This window comes from Dipteris shenzhenensis, chromosome 2, assembly GCF_047967505.1.
Source record: "Dipteris shenzhenensis isolate YYH24624 ecotype China chromosome 2, Dip_SZ_1.0, whole genome shotgun sequence".
NCBI classification, from domain to species: Eukaryota; Viridiplantae; Streptophyta; class Polypodiopsida; order Gleicheniales; family Dipteridaceae; genus Dipteris; species Dipteris shenzhenensis.
Genome location: NC_141597.1, coordinates 21,201,046 through 21,220,648, shown reverse-complemented (window position 1 = coordinate 21,220,648; position 19,603 = coordinate 21,201,046).

The window sequence follows — 19,603 nt, the reverse complement described above, 5'->3', positions numbered from 1 at the left end:
TCTTCCGTAGTCTGCTCATTTACTACTTTTCTTGAGATGGCAAACCTGATTCTCTTTCCCTAGTTCAACAAAACTTGTTGGTTGTTGCATGTAGATTTCCTCGTCTAGGTAACCATTAAGAAAAGCATTCTTGACATCGATCTAGTACACATTCCATATGCTGTTGCTAGTGATATCAAGAACCACATGGAATCCATCTTTGCTACAAGAGCATAATTTTTGTCATAGTCTTGACCTCATTGCTCTGCAAATCCTTTTGCAACTAGTCTAGCTTTGTATATTTCAATGCTTCCATCTGGATTGTACTTCACTTTGTAAACCCATTTGTTTGCTATGGCCTTCTTTCCTAGTGGAAGGTCACACAATTCTTAAGTATTACTCTTGTACAAAGCTTTCATTTCTTCATTCATAGCAGTTTGCCATTCTGGCTTGTCAACTACATCTTCAAATTACACTGGCTCTTCTGTAGCCATGATGGTAGTCATAAGAGTGTAGTAGGTGGTTTCAACTTGAATTGCTTTGCCTTTTTTAGCATATGTCAATCTGGCTAGTGGTCTTCTTTCCCTAGTAGACCGTATAAGTTGCTGTGGCTCTTCTTGAGGTACTTCTAGCAATTTTTGCTCTTCTTCATCAACCTTTTCTGTAGATGACTGTGTAATCAGTGCGTCTATCTCCTATGTATTTGAGGTTTTCCATTCTGATTCCTCATCAAAGATTACATCTCTAGAGATAATGACCTTTCAGTTAATGGGATCATACAACTTGTATGCTTTGCTTTCTTCGTTGTAGCCAACGATGATGCATTTATGTGACTTTGCATCCAATTTCTTGCGATGATCATCATGTATGTGGGCATACACTATGCAACCAAATATGCAGAGATGCCAATGTCTGGCTTGTGTCCAGTGAATGCTTCATAAGGTGTCATACCCTAAATCCATTTAGTCGGAAGTCGATTAAGTAAGTAGTTTGTAGTGGCTATTGCTTCTGCCCAATACTGATTTGGAAGATGCTTCTCACTGTGCATTGCTCTAGCATTGTCTTGCTAAAGTACCATTCTTCCTTTCAGCTCTTGCATTCTATTGAGAAGTATATATATATGTGAATTGTCTTCGAATGCCATGAATTCTGCAAAAGTTCATCAATGCCAAAGACATGTATTCACCTCCTCTATCTGATCTCATGACTTTGATCTTTCTGCCTGTTTGGTTCTCTACAATGGCTTTGAATTCTTGAAATCTGGAAAAGACTTCATATTTCTCTTTCAGAAAGTAGACCCAAAGACATCTGCTATAGTCGTTGATGAAATTCAAGTAGTAAAGTGAACCATTGATGATGCGGGTCTGGGCATAACTCCACACATCTGTATGAATCAAATCAAGAATACATCTTGCTTGAGAGGTTCTTCTACCAAAGTTGGTTCACTTTTGTTTACCGAAGTAGCATGCTTCACAAACTTTTCCAAGAAACTGAAGCTTTGGAATTCCAATTGCCATATTTTGATTTCTGAGCTCTATCAAGCTTTTGAAATTGACATGTCCATATCTCTTGTGCCATTTTGCAGAAAGTGGCATCTTTTGTGGTTGAGCTAACATGGCATGCAAATCTGGTACTGTAGCTAGCATTCTGAACAAGCATCCTTCCTTGACTGCTTTTCCTACTAGGTAGCTGATATCCTTTGGATTTGTCTCTGATCGTGCATTCATCTCCATCGAAGATAACTTGGTAGTTGTGTTCCGTCATTTGACCAATTGATAAGAGGTTCTTGCTGAGCTTTGAAATATAGAGTACATCTTTCACTAATCCTTTTGTACTAGTGAAATTGTTCATAGGGACAATGCCTTTCCCTTGAACTGGATTTAGTGTGTTATATGCCGTGTAGATGACATTCTTTTGTCCTTCTAATGGTTTCATCTCTGTGAACCATTCCTAATGTTTTGTCATATGAGATGATGCGCCGCTGTCGATGTACCAAGGATCTTGATCTACTTGGTCGACTTGATAAATAAATTCTACTTTTGAATTGCAATCAATGTCTAGACATACTATTTTAGTCTTCTGCATATCCTCACTTGCAAGAAACATATTCTCAAGTTCATTTGCATAATGACTATGACTTGAATTTCCACTGCGATGATTTCCTCTTCCTCGTAAATTCCCTCAATTGCTATTGGATTGACCACCTTGGTCATACTACTTCTTATGGGGAAATCTCTTTCATAGTGTCCAAACTTATGACTGCATTAGTTGCACTGAATGTTTGACACATTGGTGGATGCATTTCCTCATCCTTGGAATCTTCCTTGATTGGAATGATTTCCTCTTTGTTGTTGATACTGATTTATTGAGGATGATGTTGATGCTGATTCTGACTTTGATGCTGACTTTGTTGATGATTTTGTCTGCTGATGACCACTACTAAAAAGATCTACCTCTACCTCAGGCCTTACCTCTACTTCTATCTGAAGCTGTGAATGCTTGATCATTGGAATGACCTTTGCATGCATGAATGGCTTGCGTCCTGAGTTCAGGACAACTACTTGACATTGGCGGTGCTGTATGCAGTTGGATGATGTGTTGCAAGTAGATGGTCATTGGTGGTTGGCATGCCCCATTTCAGAGATGGCGCTAAAGAGCTTTGTGTTGTAGCTATTCATTGGAGCTCATTAGGGGCTCGTCTTTTGTTGATGGTCGGATACATTTGTGTAGAAGCCGCCTTTGCTAGTCAAGCCTTTAGTTACACAAGGCTCTTAAGTCATGGGTGGCTTGTTGAAGATAGATGAAGCGTTGTTGGGCTGTAAAGCTTGTGGAGTCAATGGAGCCACCTTCGAGCGGATCATTGTAGTTGGACTTGCTTGAAGGTCATTGATTGCTATTGAGGTCCTTGTAAGCTTGCCTTGATAGAGGAGGATAGAGTAGGATAACAAGGGGCACGCTCTCTTAGTCAACAAGATGTACTAGACTCCCTATTTCTCTCTCTCTCTCTCTCATAGAATGGACTCTCATGAGTAATGAGGCTCTCTTTCTCAACGAATCTCTCAAAATGAACCTCTATCTCTCTCACGAGGAAATCTCTCACATGAGTAAGAACGAAAAGGAATTGAATGGACAAAAATTCTCAATGGATGGAATTTTCTCTCAATGGAAGAGAATGGATGCTCAATCATGCTCACTCAATTGCTCTCAATCAATATCACTCTCACATGATGACCTTAATGCCTCAACGAAAGGCAAGGGAGCTCTAATACCATGACAAAATATGAAGAGGGGAGAGTAGAAGAGTGGAGATGAGGAGAGAGGGCACAGCTAGAGAGCACACACAAATGACTAACTGTACACTAGATTTAGTTGAAACTATAGAATATATACAAACCCATTTAAGGTTGGGGTTGGGGTTGGGGTTAGGGTTAGGGTTAGGGAATCTAACCCTTTCCTTTATAGCACTCTTTGTGTTAGTGCTATGCACAATATTAAACATATGATGTTGAGCATGGTTTCTCAACATCCCGATTGTGAGAAGGCACAGGAGCAATTGAGGCCACAAGAAGAGATCCTCTCTCGACATCCTAGCTAAGGCTTGCTTTCAAGTTCTTCTCAATCCCGCAAGATTGTGATAATGGACACATCCAAGAAGAACAAACATGGTGCTATAGTGGCGACTTTCAATGGCAGGAACTTTGCATCATGGTAGTTAGCAACTCGTTTGCTATTCATGCAAAAAGGACTCTGGGGAGTGGTCTCTAGATCAAAAAAGAAACCTAAAGAACGCTCTCATGATGCCGATAAGATTCTTGCATCGGAGGCAAAGGATGAGAAAGCACTTGGTTACTTTGGTCTAGCCTTAGGTCCTAAATATTTCCATCACCTTGATGTGAAAGCAATAGAAGCAGCTGCTGCTAAGAATTGGCAAACACTGGAGACTCTCTCCAGAGTTCGTATGAAGCACTCAAAGTCCAACCTAAAGCAAGATCTATTTGACCTCCAGATAAACGAGGCAGAGACACTGGGAGTGTTCTTAAATCACATGCAAGCTCTACTAAGATAAACAAGGTAGAGACACTGGGAGTGTTCTTAAATCGCATGTAGCTTAATGATCTGGGTACTTATGCTTGTCCTAACTAAAAAGCTACCCTAAACCTAATTTTATCCTGCCTCCGCTAAAATCCCTACTCCCTCCTCATTCTCACTCCTAATTTTCAAATCTTCCTCCTCCTCTATTCTCACTCCTCATTTTCAAATCTTCCTCCCTTGTCGCTCTTGACCTCCTCCTCTGACCTCCTCTTCCTCCTCCTCCTCCTCCTCCTAAGTCGCTCCCTCATCCCCTTCCCTCTCCTTCCTCTTTCCTTCTTCACCTTCTCCCTCTCCCTCTTGCCTCTCCTTTCATGAACATGACCCTCCCTCTCCTTCCCCTCTCTCCCTCAACCATCTCTCTCTCCCTCCCCTCTCTCTCCTCTCTCTCTCTCTCTCTCTCTCTCTCTCTCTCTCTCTCTCTCTCTCTCTCAGAGCATTGCTCTACCATTGTTTGCTAAAGCCCCCCATTCTTCCTTTCAACTAATTACATTATGCTAAGGAGTATCTTCACATGTGAATTGCCTTTGAATGTCATTACTTTTGCAAAAATTCATGAATGCTTAAGACATATATTCAACTCCTCTGTCTGATCTGACAATCTTGATCTTTCTTCCTAGTTGGTTCTCTACTAGGGCTTTGAATTCTTGAAATCTGGAAAAGACTTCAGATTTCTCTTTCAAAAAATAGACCCAAAAATATTTGCTTTAGTCATCAATGAAAGTAAAGTAGTACAATCAACCATTAATAGTCTATGCATAACTCCATACATCTGTATGAATCAAATCAATGAAGTTTTGGAATTCCAAGTGCCATATTTTGATTTCTTAATTGCATCAAACTTTTTCACATGACCATATCTCTTGTGCCATATTACAAAAAGTGGCATCGATTGCTGTTGAGCTGATATGGCATGCAAATTTGGTATTGAAGCTGGCATCCTGAACAAGCATCCTTTCTTGATTGCTTTTTCCATTAGTTGATATCCTCTAGACTTATCTCTGATTATGTATTCTCTCCATCAAAGATAACATTATAGTTGTGTTTCATCATTTGTCCAGCTGACAAAAGGTTCTTGCTGGGCTTTGGAACATAGGACACTTTTACCAATATTTTTGTACTCATAAAATTGTTCATAGGGACAATGTCTTTCCTTTGAACTAGATTTGGTGTGTTATCTGCCATGTGGCTACCATTCTTGGGTCCTTCTAATGGTTTCATCTCTGTAAACCATTCCTAATGATTTGTCATGTGAGATGATGCACCACCGCTGATGTACTAAGGATCTTGATTAACATGATCAATTTGATAACTACATGCTCCCTTGGGGCATTAGGGTTTGGAGAAGGTTTTTGCAGTCCAACCGTTATTTGGGAATGCATCAGCGGTGCTGTGCCTCAATCGGGGGCGGGGGGCAGATATGACCTTTGTTGGTCCTTGCACCAAGGGTGTCCTTTGGCCCCCATCTTGTTTGCCTTTGATAACAACCATTAAGAAGGGTGTCCTTAGGCCCCCATCCTATTTGCATAATGAACTATGCCTTTGATAACAACCATTAAGAAGGGTGCTAGGGATAGTAGGACTAAGGGGTTGAATCTGCCACCTAGAAAGCAGTTTAGTTCCCAATTTTTTGTGGATGACATGGTCTCCTTCTCTGAGGAAGACAAAGAGACTTAGTCAAGTTGATGATGGAGAAGTATTGTGCTATATCTGGGTCAGTGTACAGCTCTCCCAAGTATTTTGCTTTGATAATGGATGCAGGGCCAAAGCCAAAATGAATAAATGGATTTCTTGGAATGTGGATAGGGAGAGGTGAAGTTGCTAGGCACTAGACACTTTGTTGGGAATAGAGGTGACATTTAGACTAGTTTAAGAAGAAAGTTAGGATGAAGTTCAAACACTAGGGGGGGCACGCTTGGATGGGATGCTAGGGTTTTAGTGTTGAAGCATATTTTTATATGTCTCTACAACTTATGTGGCTTCTATTTGGAGGTATAGGAGATCTCATCAGGTGGAGATAGAGAGACTCTTAAGGGCCTTTTTGTGGTTGGAGGATGGACAAAGTAAAAGGTGGTATTATATCACATGAGAGGCATTGAACGCTCCTACGGTGGGGGGTGGGCTTGGAATCTCAAATGCTGATCAACAAAAATGTGGCAATGCTGTCTAAATGGCTACCATAGTTGTTTGAATGTGAAGCCCCATGGGTCAATCATGTTAAGTGGTTTGCATAACCAATTGTATAACCAATACATAAAATGCCCTATCATATAGCATGGCAATCAACAATTTCAAAAATCGTCTAAACAGTTTGCAAATATGGCATCAAAAGAGCAAAAACATGAAATAGAAATTCCATCACCCACAAAGACTCAAAGAAATAATGAAAGATCAGATGTAGCAACAAAATCTTATACAAAATGCTCTAGAAGGAAGTAGGAATGATGAAATACATATTACTTAATGATGATATAACAACAATAATTGCAGCTTTCAAATGCCTTGAACATGAAAAATGGGATAAAATCATTCACTCTACGAATTGCATGCCTGTTGTGATGAACATTAAAAAGAAACAGTGCAATTATGAGAAATTTTGATGCAAAAAGAACAAGAAATAAAAGGCACAAAAAAGTCTCAAAGACTGTAAACACCAAGTTTAGGAAAGCATCAAAGGAGCAGCTTATGACTGTCAATGTAAAAATCAATGCTCAATCGTAGATGCTAATGTAGCTACCAGGATTAGATGATCAATTGACAACACAAACCACAGTAGCTCACTAGTTCAAGAGTCTTCAACTTGCCTGTACCTCAACATTTGGTAAGGGGAGAAATACATAGAGTTGTAATTTTAGAAGGAAAAAATTTTAAGCTGAAACTCTAGTTACTAAAACAAATCAAAACACTGAAAATATAGAGGAGCTAGTACAAGATATATTGCTACAAAGCACCACAATGTTGTAGAATGTGTTGGTGGAGTACCAAAACAAGATGATCATCTTGAAGGAAGAGCTTGGATTTAGTGTAGACAATTGCAACTCAAAATGTACATGCATCACCCACTCTCAATTTGAACAAGCTAGTGGGCAAAAAGACTCTCCTACATCTATGTCATAAAATGGATAAGGATGAGAAAATTTTGTTTTATCTCTCGACTCATGCAAGCCTCATATGCATGAAACAAGATGCAGTATTGATCTTTGGGAGGCACTCATCTTGTATTTAGAAACATGGTGTGAGTGTGAGAAAGAGATGGGCTAGGGAGTGAAGAAATGGTAGACAAATGTAGAATCCATGAAGGCTTTCATTCATACATCATCACATCAAATGACACAAGTGAAGTACAAGCCTTATATAGGCTACATACACACACACTTGCACCAAGTTCATATGGGATAAGTCCCATAGCAACACGTGGCACTCACACATGACTCACACAAGGACTAGTACTAGTTCTCCTAGTACCACACACCAACACATCACATCTCACACACACTCTTTGGCTATGATATCTACAACACCCCCATTTAGAGCAAAGACAGTCAGCTTGCAACTGGCAAGGGCAAACCATCACTCGTCACCCCCCATTACTTTGAACTGTACCATCAAACCAAAGTAAAAGACAATGCATTCATTTTTGGGGGACAACCTAGGGAAGAGTACCTCTTAGTGACTCCAAATACATTCAATTTAGAGGGACAACTGAACCCAAGGCTGAGAACCTTTATTGACTCAACACAAACACACATAGCCTAGAGGGTCTAGAATGCCCAGTTTCTATCATATGGGTCCTCAAGAGAGAGGGCCGTGAACCTCTGTTGTAGCTACATGTATCTCCTTAGGGGGATCTTCAGGTTCAGCTTGTTCTTCAGCAAGGAGATTGGCATGGTGCTTCTATTGTTCCTATTCCTTCTTCTTGAAGCGATGAGCTTCAATTTGTCCTTTCCTCTTACAAAAATTGCAAATAATGTTCTTGTTGGTCTTCCATTTACTTGTGGAAGCAAATGCTTGATCACTAGGAGAGACAAGAGAGGCTTCCTTATTGCGATGGTCCTTCTCAATGAGTAGTGCCCCCATATCATCAAATGTGGTAGTGGCAAGGACTTTAGGAGTTTTCTCAAAGAGTAGTGCCACCATATCATCAAATGTGGTAGTGGCAAGGCGCAAGACTTTAAGAGTTTGCTCAAAGCAGGATATACCATGCATACTCTTCATAAGGACATCCATCTTATCTTGATCATTAGGTGGGCTCTACAAAGTTGAAAGTTGTTGAACAAGAGATTGAAACCTTGCTAGATGATCACTCAACTCATCACTCTCTTCCATTTTCAAATCATACAACTCGAGCTTCAAAAGAACTTTAGAGTTGGTGATTTTATTACCAAACAATGTCTCAAGACGATCCCAAATCTCCTTAGCCATTGACTTGAAGTCCACATAATGGATAATAGAGTTGTCCAAGCAAAGTTCTACCAGACTAGTGTACATAATGCAAAAGTTGCTACCAATCATGAATTAGCCCAGAAGAGAAAGGACATCTAGGAATACGACCACAAAATGTCAGATTCACATGCTTCCAGATGCTCCATGTATGTGGGGCATGCTCGTATATCCTCTCTCGTGTACTAAAGCAATATGTTAAGCTTCTTTAGCATGATATGAAGCCAAATTTTCTTCTTTTCACTACTGTCATGTAGCTTCACATGCAATTTTACTAAGAAAAAGTTTTTCTAAGCCATGTATGTGGTAGCAAGTCATTCATGAAAAACATCCACACATTATCCCAATTTTACCTCTTAAAAAAGGAGGTCATCATTTTAGGGACTCGAGAGTCAAGCCTTTACACGACTTTAGAATATGTATAAGACATATCTCCGAAAAGTCATAGTAGAGAAAGTTACCAATAGTGTACTTGACCAAGTCACCACCATGGACTATTGGTTGCCTGTATGATCGTTCCACTCCCCACCAACAAGTATTCGTGGCGGCTAACCCTTTTTTTGGTTATTAGCTTTCATTGAAATCCATAAGACGTGATGATATCCCTCAAGCCAGTTCTTCTATAAGACTCTCTCTTTGTAAAAAGACAATATAGTAAGGTAGAGGTTTGTGACCACCTTTGCAAATTGCTCACATGGGGTGACACACCCTCATGATTTCTACCCAAACTAGCTTGGTAGTCGGGCTTTGCAAGCTCAACTGTGGCAGCAGGTGGCACTTATGTTGTCACGATAAAATCTCTTTGTATGTCCATTTTTTATACTTGCCATCTTGTAGAGTTGTGTTGTTGGTGGACGAGTGTATGTGTGTGCTCAGCTATTGATCATGGCACACAATTTCTCTTGAGTGGAGTTCAAACGTCACTAGTCTTCAACCATCCATAGTTTAACTACTGCTTCTTGGCTCTCTTTATAACAGTTATAGAGTAAGTCACGTAGATAGCTCATTATATGTCTTCTCTTTATAATCAATCGACAGTTATAGAGGCTCGTGATCACAACCACAATTCGTAGTATCATACAATTTCATAGCTTTGCATACATTTGTGCATCCCTACAAAAGATGCAATAATATTATTTACAAGTTGACATACCAGCTTGCGAAGTTGTGTTCAATGAGTGTGCTATCAACCGTGGCATACAATTGCTCCTAAGTAGGGTTTGAGAGGCGCAATCGTTTCTTGTCTTCAACCGTGCACTATCTTTAGCTACTACTTCCTGGCTCTTAAGATGGTGACTGAGAAGTACATGCTGAGTACACAAATCTTGTACTGGCGAGACAACGATCTATTAGTAGACAGGTGGAGCTGTATATATAGTTCTCAATGGTACCAAGCCAATGACTATTCCACTAGATCACCATGTATGAGAAGCAGATATGGCCAAGGTGGCAAACAGAAGTGCATGGGTAGCTATTAGAATCGTGCACTAGCTTAGAAGGCAAAAGATCTTTATGAGATAGCAGCTATGCATGGGAGCCTTTTATAGACATTTTGTGCCCAAGCTGACTCAGTCGGTTCACCTTCTTACATTGAAACATCTTCATGTGAGCATTCTCATAAAAAATCATGTATGAGTAATCGTAAGAATCTCAAGCACTTTTTGGCTCTTAGGATGGTGGCCAAGAAGCACACACTAAGTATATGACTACCTAGCAACAATCTACAAGACGAGTTGAGTTGTATATAGAGTCTTGAATCCACGGACTGAGTTGGGGTAGAGCTAGGTATTTCTCCCATACGACGCTTGAAAATTGGCCGATTAATAGTCGAGGAGAATGTGAGGCATACTTTCGAGGCTCCATAAAGTTTACGTAATGATAGACTTTGGCCGACCACAATCGATCGTCCTCACTTCCATTTAGTTTAGTGGGATGGGGACTACAATGCACTTAATTTATCTTGCAACGCCCAAAACTAGGAATGAAATGGTTGATGATAGTTGATCAAAAATTTATGTTCCATCACCATAGTATACCATGTCCAAGATATTGATAAGGATCTACTCCCTAAAGCATGTTCAATTTCATATACTCATGGGATTTAAGTTTCCGTTGTCTTATGCATAATAATGCAACCTGTGGTTGGTCCAACAAAGCCTTTAGTCGACGATGCACCATGCTTGGCATTTTAAGCAATGCCATCATTATCAACCAATAATGTCATTGTTAGCTCACGCCGCACGTGTGTGTGTGCATGCATGCGTGCATGTGTGTGTGTGTGTGTGTGTGTGTGTGTGTGTGTGTGTGTGCGCGCGCGCGCATGTGCATGAACACACACATACACACCTACATTTTCTAGCTGCAAGGCTACGCCTTTGACCACCTTTTTGGCATAGATTCAGCCATGGACTCTCATGTTGTCTTGTTTAGTCACCTCTCTCCATACAAAAGCTAGGTTTGGCTATTTTTGGTGTGATCTAGTATTGAGGTGCCAGACAAGACACCACCCGCTGAGGTTATTAAAATTGGATAACATTTATTACATATGATATTGCGACATCAATAACAAGTGGAGCTATGCTATGAAGCCTGCAGTCCCACATCAAAAGAAGTGCTTGTTCTAACATGTCTTTTATGTGTATGGATGCAGGTGAATGGAGCTCCTTCAATGTCATGTGTTATTTTTGTAGCGCAAAGTCCAATTCAAAATATAAAGAACCTTCTTCTAAAGTTTGTCTTGTGGCTTCTCATCTTCAAAGGATTGAAATGAATTATGTTTGTCTTGAAATATCCGCACACACAAATGGGGGATGGAGCAAGGAGGATAACTCTCATCTATTGCCATCCATGACATTTATCCATTTTTTACTGTTATGTCCAATTTATAGGACTATGAAATGATGAGATATTTGGACCTTCTACCGGTTCCATCTATTGGAATCTAGGACTTTGTACAAAGGCTATCCAAAGTCATTGATAATTTATATACAATGACGGATCACAACACATTGATTGTAAAAGGGAGTTTGCTAATGAGTCACAATACGATGACTCTTATGGGTTCAGACCTCCTTAATTCTTTAGCCAGCCTGCGCTTAGGCTGCTATCTTGGGACATTCTCCTCGTCATCCACTAAAAGACGATTCCTACGAGGGGATGGACCATTAAATATGAGTGGGGACATGGCCATTTTTGCAAGAGATCCTCATTTAAACAATATCACATCCTTTTAACCAAGGTGATGTCATATAAGCTAAATGACAAATAATTCACTACCCCTCATGTAAGGTCAAAAACCTAATCCACACAAAGTGACAAAGTCATTTAGGATCTCCACAAAGAGACAAAAACCTAAACCCAAAACTCATTACAATGGCCTAAACTACCACTAATCCTAACACTAAACACCCCATTAACATGGTCAACTTGACCAAATGAACTACATTCTAAACTATGAGCCACATTAACATTCTCTAAGTGTGCAACTTAGCCCAATTATACAAATCCAAATGCGAATGTGGAAAATCAACATTTTTGGCCTGCCCATGGGAAGGTCTAATTGGAGGTTAGACTTTGAGAAGCTAGAAATGTTGATTTTTTGAAATTCACATTTGGATTTTTATGATTCCCCTCCCCCCCCCCCCTCTCTCTCTCTCTCTCTCTCTTCTTCTTCTTCTTCTTCTTCTCTCTCTTCTCAGCCCCCTTTTCACGGCACCATCTCGTTGCACTTGCTATTTGTATCCCTTGAAATCCTCCCATCTCTCTCTCTCTCTCTCTCTCTCTCTCTCTGTCCTTCTTCCCATCTGTCTCTCTATGTGTCCTTCTTCTCTCTCTCTTTCAACTTTAAATTCGCACCTTTCTCGCGCATTATCTCGGGCAGGCCACATGAATGAAATTCATCTTGGTAGCTTCTTAGAGTGGAACCTTGAATTAGACCTTCCCATGAGGAGGGGGGGGAAATCAATTATATGCATAGCATGAACTAGAGTGCTTGGCCAGCTGGGCTCTTGATGAATACTTCTCTCTTTTGCTATCTTGTTGAGGTTCACATGAGTCACGTTGTCAGAAATGATGCAGAAGATTGATGTTCAATTGCATGCAACCTTTTCTAGAGATTTCGTTATCATCCAGTCCTGCTTGCACTTGATGTTGTTCATGTCGACAGTTTTTCTTTTTTTGGAGGAAGACTAATTCCTATTCTTTGCACTGTAAGCAAATCTATTGTCAATCCACTTCGAGTGAATGACGGGGAGATGTATTTCAGAAATGTATAAATAATAAATCAAAACCAAATTGAGCCAGAAGCATGCAACTTTGACAGAAAAAATCCAAACCCAAAGCTGCATTGCATGTACGACAAAAGTTCCAGCACCATTTGCAACTTCATTGGATCCCTTTTTTCGAAGGCACAAATGTTTATTTTTTGGGTCCTTATGTTCCTACGCTTTAGGAAATAGTACTTCCGCGCTCTAGCCGGATGGCCCTCGAGCGTGTTGTAACCTAATGGACCTACTGTGTTGTGGCTCCTTATGTAGTACTGCTCTAAAGTTCGTGCTTTGTCTACAGTGTCTGTTGTTTCCAAAACTTTGATTTCGAAATTTTCTTTGAAGGGCTTGTAACGCTGCAAGTCCTCTTTCATTTTTGCCGGTGGTTTTTTATTGTGCTGTTTGATCCTCCGTGGAGTACGAGGGGATGTGAGCTCCCTCTTAATCCCACGTGTATCACAGAAATGCTGAAAGTCATGAGAGAGATACTCTCCACCATTGTCAGTCTGTAGGCATTTAAGCGTTCTACCTGACTGATTCTCAACCAAGGCCAGCCATTTCTGAAATACCTAGAACACATCACTCTTCCGAGCTATAGCATAAGCCCACACTTTCCTAGTTGCATCATCAATGAATGTCACATAGTATTCAGCCCCGCCTAATGACCATGTAGGCATGGGACCACATACGTCTGAAGCAAGTCCATTGTGCTCCCTATGTATTTTCTGTTGTTGGGCTTGCACGTGATGCAGTAGACAACGAGGCTCGCACGATTCCCTTGCGCGGGCACTTCAGTGGAGGCTCCTCCTTCATCTCGAGGCTCGCATCTTTCAATGTCGTACCTGCGTAAACATTGACAATTACGTTAGTCATCGAGGTTTTCGGTCTTTTTTTTTTTGTGGTTGAAATTGTTTTGCTTCTAGTAGCTTGATTAGTTCACTATGTGGATCATGCATGGGGATAAGGTGAAGTGCAAGTCGACCTTTTTCATAGACGTGTTTGGTACAAGTAGGTTGTTGATTGTGCTTAGAGTCGATGGCACCCTTCCTTAATGGCACATATTGGCCCACGGAGGCAATGGCTACTTGGCTTGGGGTCTCATACCTAGATATGTCGACTTGGGTTTATAGGTTTGGCGATGTGTAGTTCTAGTCTCCTCAAGCCTCTACCCATGATGTTGTAGTTCTAGTCTCCTCAAGCCTCTTCAATGAGCCTTCTCTCTCCCTCTTGTAGATATCCTCTTATGTAGACTCTTGAGTCCATCTCTCTCTAGTTCATTCTCTTTCTATGAGTAGTCTTGGAGCTCCTGCTCCCTCTTGTATGTATGAAATCTCTTCTTCTCCCTTGCATTTATAGTATTTTGAGTTGCATTGGAGTAGAGTCTCACTCTATTGGTAATGAAGGTCACTTCAAGTTATCTCTCATGAGTGTCTCTCCCCTTTTTCCATTGCTTTGTTATTTCTCTCTCTTCCAAAGTCTTCAAAAGTGCTTTCTATTCGGCCACTCATTGTGAATACACGGTTCATCCGTTTCCTGATCCATGAAGGGAGCTATTACTTCTCTCCTAGGAAACCTATATGGGACTTGGATTGTTAATAAATTCTGAGCATGGAGGGAGTATTCTCCCAAGTTGGCATTAGTAGAAGAGGTAGGTGTTTTCCATGACTGTTTGATCCCCTGTCAATGTTTTGCTCATAACTTCTTGCTCGATGCTCTGATTCTGACGAAACTTATATGAGTGTGAAGATCTCTTCAAGGCTCATCATGCTAAGGTTATGAGTTTCTATGTGTGGTTGTTCATTTTTCAGATAGTTTTAATTCCCTTCCACTAAATAAGTTTTCAGACAGTTTTAATCCCCTTCCACTAAAATGTCCATAACTTTTCAATTGCTTCTCTATGTCTTATGAAACTTATCCAGTGCAAAGCCGATTTCAAATGTAAATATAAGAATTGTTTGGGTAGCATGATCAGTTTAGAGGTTGAGAGAAAATAATGAACCTTTGAAAAAATGGGGGGGGAATTTTTTCCACAAATTAATAGAAGTAATGGGGAAAGGAGGTTAAGGAATGGGTTAGAAAAAATTAATCTAAGTAAAGGTAATTTGAGAATAAAAAATTAAAGAAAATGAAATGTTTTAAAATATAGGTAAAGAAAATGAAAAAAAAGGGGGGGTGGGGAGAGTAAGGTCTTTGATGGGATAAGGACTATGAGAAACAACTTTTTCTGGATAATAAAATAAAATCTTAAGAGTGGTTAAGAATAAAATTTGAAAAGCGAGGAATAAAGTGATAATGAGAGTGGTTAATTACACTAAGATTTAAAAGGGAAAATAATAAATATAGACAAAAGAGGGGAGATAAAGAGCAACATTTTGAAGAGGAGGGTAAAAAAGGGGGGGGGAGCTTTGGAGAGGACCAACCTCCTAAGTTGTGCCACGCTGGATCTCGAGAAACACCAACAAGAAGCCACATACCATGCCGTGGCTAGGAGAACCTGGTTAACTACAAGAGCACGACCTACGAGAGAGAGCTTAGCAGTGCTCCAGAAAGCCAGCTTCCGTCGAATGGAATCTAGCACCGGGAGAAACTACTGAGCTGGCGTGATATCCAAGCCGAACTGAAAGCCGAGATATCTAGCTGTCTGTCCCCGTGGGATCCACCTGAAACCCAAAAACCTCCCCCATTGTGAGAAAACCAACTGATTTGTTCCAGTTGATTTTCGCACCGGCTGCTGAGCAGAAGACCTCTAGGGCCAACCTCACCCTCTCCAGCATCATCTCATCATCTTGAACATACAGTGCTGTGTCATCTGCATACTCGGAATCCAATAGAATGCATTTATTTACTTGCCCTGGTTTTTCTCTGTTGGCGTGAAAGGATCGTTTCCAATACCGAAGCGCTCCTCGTATAAGTCCCTATCGAAAATATACGTAAGCTTCTCCATTGTCGTCACCGGGTGCGTCGCATCGTGCGTCCCTCCAAATTGTTCCATGAATTGTTCGAGTATAGCCGTTCCTTGATCGCACGTCGTGTCCCTCAGCAACTCCAAGGATACGTTGTATCCGTAATGCAGCAGCTCGCACGCATACACTGTGATCCCTTTCGTCTTCATGTCTAGTAGCTTCTGCCCCTCCAAACTTTCCATCATCCTATCGGTCTCATCGAACTCAATGTCAAGAAGGATCTCTTTGAGGAGTCCTGCAGGAGAAGTGCAATCCATGATGAGTTTGTTGTTCTTGCAACTCGTTAATTCTTTTTCTCAATTGTTGCGATTTTTTTTAATTTTCGAAAGCATTACGCACCATTTGCGAATCTCAAGCCTCCCGGCTCTCTTTTAGCTGGCAAACGCCTATTGCAGTTGTCAATGAAGTCACGTAGTTCCGCATACGTGTTGAAGCCGTTGATGTAAGCTCCCGGACGTTCTCCTGCATTGTTTGCTAGCCGGAATTGCTTTGTGGTTAGGAAGAACCTCCTCTTTGCTGGTGGAGGTTTTGTTGCCTTCGCATTGCTTTTCGTCAATGATGATCGCATTGGCTTCCTTGATTACGAGGTGTCGCTCATCCGTCTCATGGATGTTTAGTGGGTACTGACTGCTGCACACAGGGATCTTGAATTGGTAGTGTACAGTGGTTGCAATCCCGCTCAGCCACGTCGCAGCCGCCCCTGTTGACGCATAGAGTATTGCCATTTTGTTTTGCGCTACCAAATGCAAAACATAGTACCGTATGAAGAAGCTTTTGCCGCTACCTGGTGTTCCACAGACAACGTGCAGCCCCGAGCTTGTTGAAGCTAGGCTTTCGAAGACTCTTTGTTGTTCTACTGTCAATGCGGCATTGGCGACGGTGCGAAACTTGGCCATTTTTTCCAAGATCCTCGCGCATGTTGGCCCTTCGACGGTTTGCTGGTCGATGTTAGGCGCTTCCATCGGGCAGTCTCGGATGATCGCAACCCTTTGCAATATCATATTGATCAACTGGTCCGTGTGGTCAGTCGCTAGCAAGTTCCTTTGCGTGTATTCGGTCACATACATCTCGAGGTCCTCGTTGCTCAATATGAGGCCACGCATTTGGCATTCGACAAAGTAGGATCCAGCTGTGTTGGCAGGTGATATGAGCTCCGTTTCATTCCTGAAGCTGAGTTTTCGCAAGAGCACGTTGTAGAAGTACCCCTCTGGTTGATGTCCAGGGTGGTAGTCAGTGAATCTGACTACTCGCTCACATTTTGCGATCCTGTTGCCTAAGAGGTCAAGACCGACCGTTCCACGTTGCGTTTCCTTGGGCTTTCGGATCACATATTGCCTATGGTAATCGTAGAATGTGCTATCCTCGATGACGCTCAGTCTCCCGTAGTATATGTCGACCGGGTGCAAGGTGACGTTGTTGTTTCGCGAGACGATGCGTTGTCTTAGAGATGGTGGGGAGGAGTCGACATAGTGAACGGTCTCGCTCCTTGTGATTGTTGGTATCTGCATGCAGTTTAGCGCGGCCTCTGTTGGAGAGGTTGGTTTTGATAGAAGGCTCGCGGCGATGAGCTTCAGCTTTACTTCGTCAAGATGTTGCAACCCCAAACGCGAGGCGTCTTCTAAACGGATGTTTAGTTTGCCCATTGGTTCAGATTTCATCGTGTACTTGAGGAGGTAGTGAGAGATTGAAGAGTTTGTCACCCGCTGTATGTTCATGTGCACACCCCACAACAGTAACACGAAAGGGTGGTAAGGGACGACGTTTCGGTGCTCATGTCCCGGCCGGTAATACAACCAATGTTGCATCAGAGGGTCGAGGATGGGTTCATATTCTGGCTGTGTTGCGAAAGGGAAGCCGTGCTTGCAACTGTGGTGTGACGGTCCGACGTAGCACGCTTTCCTGCATACGTGCAACTGCTTCCTGAGAACTAGTTCTCGCAGCCTTGTGTTTCGAGGATCCAGGGCCTCGTCCCTGGGGACGTAAGCCGCAATCTCATTTGCAATTCGCTGACGGTCATCATGGTGGACCCACAATATGACATGGGCGTGTAGGGAGCCCCTGTTTTGTATCTCATAACGAACGACATGGTGTTGTATTCGGCCAAGCAGACCGTCGGATGAAAGCAAATGCTTGCGCATGAACATGTGGAAGCGTGCGTGGAAAAGTGCCATGCATTCAACAGGACAGTCCTTCCAAGTGAATTGCGCATTATAATGTGTTGCGATGCTCTCGATCACATTAATTTCTTGCCACCGTGTATCAGTGACCTCGTCTGCAGTGAATGTTAGAAAGAAATCTGGGAGGCCCCAAGCATCGACCATCATTATGAGGTCCTTCAGTTGCCGTCGATGCCACGATGGGGACCCCGGCATTGTTGATGGCATGCTGTAGCGAAGCACGTGTCTCATTGCGTCTTCATCGGTCGTGGCAGGGTTGGCTTTCCTATATTGGTCGATGTCTCGTTGCAAGCATGTAGAGTTGCTTGAATTGGCAATCATCACTACCTGTTTTAACTGGAACATGATCAACAAGTAGGGCTTGTAGAGCGTGTAGACAGAGAATAAGGTGCATATTCTCATTTTCACATAGTTGCTGAACTGTATGCAGCCATCATAGTAGCCCCGTCCGAAAGGGAATAGGAAGGGGAACACTGCTGACTCCATGGTTATGTCAACGCACGCACTACCAGTTGCTGCTACTCCGTCGACGTGGAATGAAGCGACCCTCTTTGAAAGCATTTCTGTACCCCGTAGCTGTATGGAGGCAAACTCATGCTTGTCCCTTGCATCAAAGGCGCAACGATTCGCGGGGTCCACCATGTTTTGCAAAAGCAGGAGCTCAGGCTGAGATTGCTATTGACATTAACTCGAAGGGAGCTGTCTCATCATGTAGTTGCAAGATACCTGCAATGGTTTGAGGACTCAAGATGCACATACCCATCTTGATGTCCGCACGCTCTGCTAAAGAATTGTACTTGCACAATATTGGATTGTTCTCGATGTTGTATGCGAGCATAGCTGACAGCTCATTCGTCACGATTTCTTGAGCCGAGCTTAGTGGGACGTTTCGCCAAGATATCAGAGGATTGTCTAGAAGTGACCTTCGATCGAGTGTGCCACGAGCAATCGCATTTGCAGTCGTGGTAACTGAAATGGATACATCTATGATGCTTAGCAGTTGCGTGTGCAGGTGGTCTGTTTTAAGCAACTGCCGAGTGGCATCAACCGCACAATGTATCTGCTCCGCTGGGCATCTCGTGTGCAGCTTTGGCATTTCCAGTAAGTCACTTGCATGCCCATATTCTCGCAGGCATCCAAAAGTATCATGTTTCCAAGTGCGGCGCTGTGGCTCGAGATGCCTATGCCTTGCAAAGAAACGATCCTTTGGTTTGCAGACAGTAGCGTGGTTATGTCACAGACACCGCAGATTTGAAGGCTAGAGAAAATAGCTGCGCAATTACTAACCCATTGCTTGTATCTATCTGCGATGGTCAACCACGATGATGTAGCTGGCCTCAAGGACATCTTTCTTGATGTTATATCAAGTTGAATAGCTCGACCTCTGGCTACTCTAAGCGTTGACGAATGGTCATGTTCGAAGGAGTTTCCGGTGGTCATTTCTACATCGTGACATGAATCGATGTCTTATGTTCGGGTTTAAACACCTACATGGATTAATAATAAAAACCATCCGAAACTTTGCTATAATTTCACTCACGTGGTTTTGTCTAAACGCAACAGGAAAAACAAAATGGACTGAACCTCTATCTTTAGAAGGTGAAAGAATTGATAAAATAACTTGAATCAAGCAAATACATTTTGTTGTGCGTACCTTTAGGAGAAGACACTCGTTTGGAGGCTGCAAACA